This window comes from Lycium barbarum, chromosome 10, assembly GCF_019175385.1.
Source record: "Lycium barbarum isolate Lr01 chromosome 10, ASM1917538v2, whole genome shotgun sequence".
Classification (NCBI taxonomy): Eukaryota; Viridiplantae; Streptophyta; class Magnoliopsida; order Solanales; family Solanaceae; genus Lycium; species Lycium barbarum.
The window spans coordinates 94,562,094-94,568,914 of record NC_083346.1 but is presented as its reverse complement, the minus strand read 5'-3'; positions in this window follow the sequence as shown (position 1 = coordinate 94,568,914).

The following is a 6,821-nucleotide window of genomic DNA, read 5'->3' as shown; positions in this document are numbered from 1 at the left end:
GAATTATGTTAACTATACTTAGTCGGCCGATGATGCCTACCAGTATTGTTGTTTGTACTGACCTACACTTGTTGCATTCTTTTATGAATGCAGAGTACCAGGTCGGATCCACTACTGTGACCCGTGGCTGATCGACACTTCAGCTTCTTCTCGAGTTTCCAAGGTGAGCATGGCGCCCGCTGACCTTGAAGACCTTCCTATCATATTCTTGCTTTTACTTCAGAGACATAGACATTATGTATTAGTGTTCCAGACTGTATTATTCTTCCTAGATGTTCTTGTATTATTCAAACTAGACCCTCGGGGTATTTACTGTCTTCCGCACTTTTACTACTACTACTACTACTACTACTACTACTACTACTACTACTACACACACATACACACACACACACACACACACACACACACACACACACACATATATATATATATATATATATATATATATATATATATATATCTTGAGGCTTACATATTTATTGATTTTCGCTACTTAAATTTCTTCAATTTATGTATTAGTTCATTGTTGGGATAAGGGTTCGCTTACCGAGGTGCGAAGGTAAGTGCCTGCACGGCCTAAGCAAAATGGGTCGTGACATTAAGTGTTAGTTTATATGCTGCTTAGTTAAGTGTTATGCTATTAACATACTGCTTAGTTCAAGTAATTAGTCATGTTTGTCTAAATTCAAATATTTCATTGATGCTGTAGTCGTTGTGGTTGGTTTGAACTTTGGGCTTTATGGTGCTAAAACCCCCTTAATGGCTTCAAGAATAATCATATGAAGTTAAAATACTGACATTGTCTCAATGAGTAAACCACTTAGTTTAAAAGGTTAAAAACCTAAAGAAGAGAAGAGGATGATAAGTGATGTGAACCTGTCTAAATTCTTTCTCATATGAGTTTGTTAATGTGTGAATCATGTTGGTTGGAATTTGTTTGTCCAGGCTAAGATTTATATGAACACCTGAAATGGTTTAAGTTTATTTACTAGTATCTGTGAATGTCTTATAATACTCTTTAATGTGCTTGTCGATTTGATTGAATGAGTCTAAAAGGTTTTAACAAGTGTGAGTGCACTTAAACAAGTCTAAATATGATTGAAAACACTTGAAGGTGTCTGAATAGACCTGGTTGTATCTGAACTTGCTTAGGTCTGTCTGAGTATGTTTGAGTTTGCCTAAATCTGTCTGAATGTATATCTGAAATGATCTGAACATGATGGCCTGTTTATTGTACATTAAAGTAAAGCATGGAATAGGTAGAGATTCTTAGTGGTAGTGTGTGAACCAATAATAAAAGTAGAGTCAACCCTCTTGTCTTAAGCTCTAATCTGGTTTAGGTGATCAAAATAAACTAAAAGATCGTAGGAGTACTTTACTTGATTTGTCCATGACTTAAAATATTTTGAAATGAATGGTATACATGAACCTGACCTTGTGTGGTCCTTAAAATTAGCCAAAAATGATCTGGAGGTTGAAATATAGGAAAGAACAGAAAAAATAGGTGTAGGTTTGGACCCCTTTGGTTTTCTTGATGTATTGCTCCCTTCCCCACCCCACCCCCCATCTCTGTGTATGACTTTGCCCTTCTTAACTAATTCTACCTAAATTATTTCATAAACTATTCATGATTAACTTGGAAGTTGCTATTAATAAGAAAAAATGTTGATATGAAATGATACTATGAGACTGGAAGGGTGAAGTGGTTGTATACGAAGGAAAATATGTTTGTTGTGATTTTCCACAGATCATCCTCAAAATGGATATCCATATGGTTTTAACTTCTGTCATGCCTAAAAGGAATTCAAAAAACATTTCATGATCAAGGGCCTAGTTTGAGTTTACTAAAATTGCTAACTCTGTGTCGATGTTGATTAAATATTTAGCTGGGATTTGATTTAAGGGTAGTTGTTTGGTAGAGTCGTAAGTGATCATGAACAAACCATGAATCAATTGGCAGGGGAGGAGCCTTTTAAAAGGCACCTCAGAGAGAGATGGAGAAGGTGTCACGACCCAACCCCGTAGGCCGTGACTAGTGCCCGAATTGGGCACCCGAACATACTTATCCAACCCGAATCACATACAGATAGCATATACTGACACAATTGTCACACGTTGCCTTAAATTATATCAAACTGTTACAGACACATTTCAACACAACCATATGCATACGTATATATCAAAAGCCGACAAGGCTATCAAATGGAACAACGGTCCCAAAACATATACAAAATGCACGCCGACAAGGCTGCCATAGCGAATAGGATCATACGAACACATCTGAACAGAAGTAGGCACACACACCCACAAATACGTCTACAGACCTCTAAACAGACCAACCGAAACATATGACGGGACAGGGCCCCGCCGTACCCCTGAACAAATATATACATACACAGCGAACGAATATATACCAAAATATATGCTCTGAAATGAGAAGAGCACTCCAAACGGCAGAAGAGGGTGTCCTAGACTGGTGGATCACCAAACTGTGCGTCTGTACCTGCGGGGATGAAACGCAGCCCCCGAATAAAGGGGGTCAGTACGAAATATGTACTGAGTATGCAAAGCAGAAGATACAGAAACAAATCTGAGACATAAACAAAATAGTGGTACAGCAAATAAGTACAAATCCACTATATCAAAATGTTTAATTTTCAAAAATATAAGTCATGCATAGGGTACAGAAGAATATGGTCGCTCGCCCGTCAATGGCGCCATAACACAGCATAACACCAGAAAGTTTCAAATCTCCATAGTCCCCGTCACATATCATAACACAGCATAACGCCATACACAGCATAACACCAAATGTAAATGGAACATAGCCCTCTAACGAGTGGCTCGATGAATCATAAACACAGCATAACTCCGGAATATATCAAAGTGCGCACGACAACAGAACCGGCCCGGGACTCGGCGAAAGAAATAACAGAATGCACGAGTAGAGTCGTGAGTAGTCATATGCATAAAATCATTGTCATGAACTCGAACATAAGTAAAATGATCATACTTGAAAATCAAAATAATAGTCATAACAAATTCTTTCAAAAATTCTCCGAATTACATAAAGGAAAGTCGCGGGACCCACAGACGGGTATCGACCCGAGTCGGGCCCGCATATGGAAAACGTACTCATTATACATCATGCCAACTTCTATAAAAATATTGGAACAATCCGAGCCTTTATGCAAAAGGTATGGCATTCAAAAATTACGAAATTCTTTAAAGTGAAACCTTTTTATGCAAAGTTCGGAATGCGATTATTTCAAAGGCATAATGGGTTATATTTCATCAAATCATACATATGAGTGCCAAGGAATATATAAGGATCATAACATGCTCGGATTTCGAATCTTAGAATTTTCCTCAAGGCTTATAATCTAGCCTATTGAAAACTAAGGCATGCCAAAAGAAAGAAGGATTGGGCTTTACATACCTCGTACGCACTCCAAGCTAGCCAATCTAAAGTTAATCCCAATCTACTCCTCAGGCTTCCCAAGGTCTACAAGTACGCCAACGAATATCATACATTAGCCATGGGCACTTAAGCAATTTATTCCAAACTAACTCTAAATTCTACAGAAAATTCGGCAGCATTCCCCCTGTAAATAGGCCGACCCGAGAATTAACTCGTCCAAAATAACAACAACAACCAACCTAGCAACATCGATAATCAATTCGACAGGCAACATTACATTAATAACTTTCTTTCGCAACATTCAACAACATTCATAATATTCGTTTCAACGGCTTACATTCAAGCCACCACATAGCTCATACATTCAATTATCAACCCGAATTCTTACCAACAACATTCAAGAACTTTCTAAACAGTTTACATAATTTTTCCAACGATCCAATAATTTTCTCCAAATTGGGCCGAAAACAGTCCCAAAACCGTGAGCAGCCCCATTACCACATTCCGCATTTTCAAGTCATGATTTGTATCACAATCCACAATGTAACGATATCATTCTCATAAAATATACCAATCACATCAACTCACAATAACCCTCAAATCAGCCCACACAATTTCAACATCTTTCTTGAGTCATTAAACGTTTATTTCCAACTAAAATTTATAACGACGACAACTAAAACATTAAGCGATATTAATTCATCCTTTACCAAACATTTGAGGGCTATACATGGCCACATTATACATATACATATATTGATGGTTCTCATAAATAAAGATTGCATTAAGTGCACAAAATTCTCCAAATCAGTCCGCAACACTTGCCATATCAATTTGGGACATTAGACTCTCATTTCCAACATAAAAGTCGTCACGACAACCATTCAAATGCTAAGCGACATTAGTGTGTCCTTTGGCATATAGCATGACTCATGTTCATCTATCACTACTCATATATATATATGATTCTTAGCCATCCTACACACTACAACAATTTAACATACCACATGGAATTAATTTATCAATTCAATTTTTTTAACACCCATTTGCACGGCTAGCTCCTCAAACACGCAACCCACTTCCAACATACAATATTTCATGATTTTTATCCGTATTAACATACTACAATATGCATACAACATTTATAACTCATAAAACAAGAGAAACTCTCACCTTTCCTCTTCAACTCCACAATGGGTTAGGGTTTGCAATCTCTTAAATGAATGACTTGATAGCTCCAAAAATGCTTCCACGCTACTTAGGGACCTCTAATTAGTGGTTTTGAACCAAAGAAATATTTTTAGAGTGGCTCAAAATGATCTTGGTTTCCCTCCCTCTTGGCCGTGAGCAGTGGAAGTGGTGCTCTCCAATGTCTTGATATTTTTTTTTCTAAGTGTTGAGGTGTGGAATGAGGAAAGATGATTTAGTTCCATCTTTTAAGTCTCCACATAATATCCACAAGTGTCTTTGGCCCACACAATGTGTTGGACCATTTAAAATTGGCCACACAATGTGTGGGACCATCTCAATATACACGGCCACAAGGCCTCTTATGGGCAAGATTTTTAATTCCAATTTTTTATGAATTGTGGTCCCAATTTTTCCTAAGTGTTCAATGCCAACAATTTCATATATAACTTATGTCTCAAAATAAAATCACAAGTCAAAAGTCCCGACTTCAAATCTCGAAATAGTCTTGGCCCTAACTTATCATAGTTAATCCGGGTTGCCCCAAAGTATAAAAATACGGGATATAACAGAAGGACCAAGTTCCACTTGGTCCATAGTGTCCTTCTCCAAATAAGAGGTGCCACGGCATACTCCATTAGTCCATGGGTGGATGTTTCCCTTTATGATTACATTTGACTCCACAAACTTCATCATTATGTCAAATGTTGAAAAAAATGAAGTGACTACATTAGGTGTCTAAATAGGCTTCTAAAATCAAAAGAAGAAGTGATCCACAATATCTTGATTTTGTTTTTTGGGGGAATGAAAAAAAATAGGAACTTGACAAAATGGAAACCTTGCTTATTAAGTCATTGCTTTAAAAGGGGTATTAAAATACTAACTACTTGGCTCTGTTGGGATTCTGTGTCATCCTGTTCCTTTATAACCTTGATGAAACTGAAGGCCATAACTATTTGTGTTATCTGAGTTATGATATACATAAATCTTGCACCTCTTTTATATGCACCTTTGTCCTGCTGAAGCACAATATGTGCCTTTATTTCATATGTGATTGTTTGAGTCTGCTAGGTCATACCTATCTTGTACCATTTTGCCCAGTTAAGATTTCCTAAGTTGAAATTGTCTTGTGTCCTGATTCTTTGATTCCTAAACTCTCCTTGTGATTATGGCTCAATCCTTCTTGATTTATATATCATTGTTAAGTTTTGAGTATTGTTTGACTCCATGGATGTATATTGCTATGATCTTACTCCTTTGCTAGGTCAACTGTTACTTGAGTAAGGTCATGTGTTTTCTTTTATATTGTGAAACTGTTCCTTTCTCATGGTGTGTAATTTACTAGTTTAAGTTCTCACTAACCTCAGTTATAATGTTGAAGTTTCCCTAAAAATGTGTAAAAATTTACCTGGTAGTTGGTCAAGACATAAGCCCGAGGTCTAAGTTAATGATTAGGCATAAATAAAATACACAGCGTTTGATAAAGAAGAAGGAGTATACATATGGTATACACTAGCTATATATATCACCTGTGTATATCATTGTATATCAAGGGTATATCTAAACAAGTTAGCTTTATAAAATGAGTACAAAGGGAGATATAACTCATTTAGGCTTTAATTTCAGCCCAAATATAGACTTAGCAAAAATCTGGGCCTAGCCCATCATAGTTAGCACAAGAATAGCCCATGTCTATACTTAGCCAGACAAGGCCTCAGTCAGAATTGTTAGTGTAATCGATGGCCCTTTTAGGCCCAATTTTGAAACTAAACATGTGTATATGTGTGTTTCATTTTACGCATATGTATGTGTTATATAATAGTGAAAAGTTCAGTAGTATAATTTCCAACCAGTTTCCCCTTTTTTGTTTCTCCTCTCCGCTATATGGCCACTTGGGTCGAGTCAAGCCAAGTCTGTTAGACCAAGGCCCAACAGACCACTTCTTTCAACAATATGAATGTCGGGGCTAAGGGAAATGGAAAATATATCGAAGGAGTGCATCGAAGGCCTAGCCATGGGTGAAAATGGCCAACTAGGGACTTGGTATGCCCCTAGCCTATCCGTTCTCTTTTTATTATGTCCTCTTATTTTTCAACTTGTTGTATTGTATTTATGCACTTGCAAAAACTCGTATTATTATGGAATCCTTTATGGTTAAACTGGACGTCTTAGGACAACGGTAATTATGCTGTTTAATCAACTTTAGGTC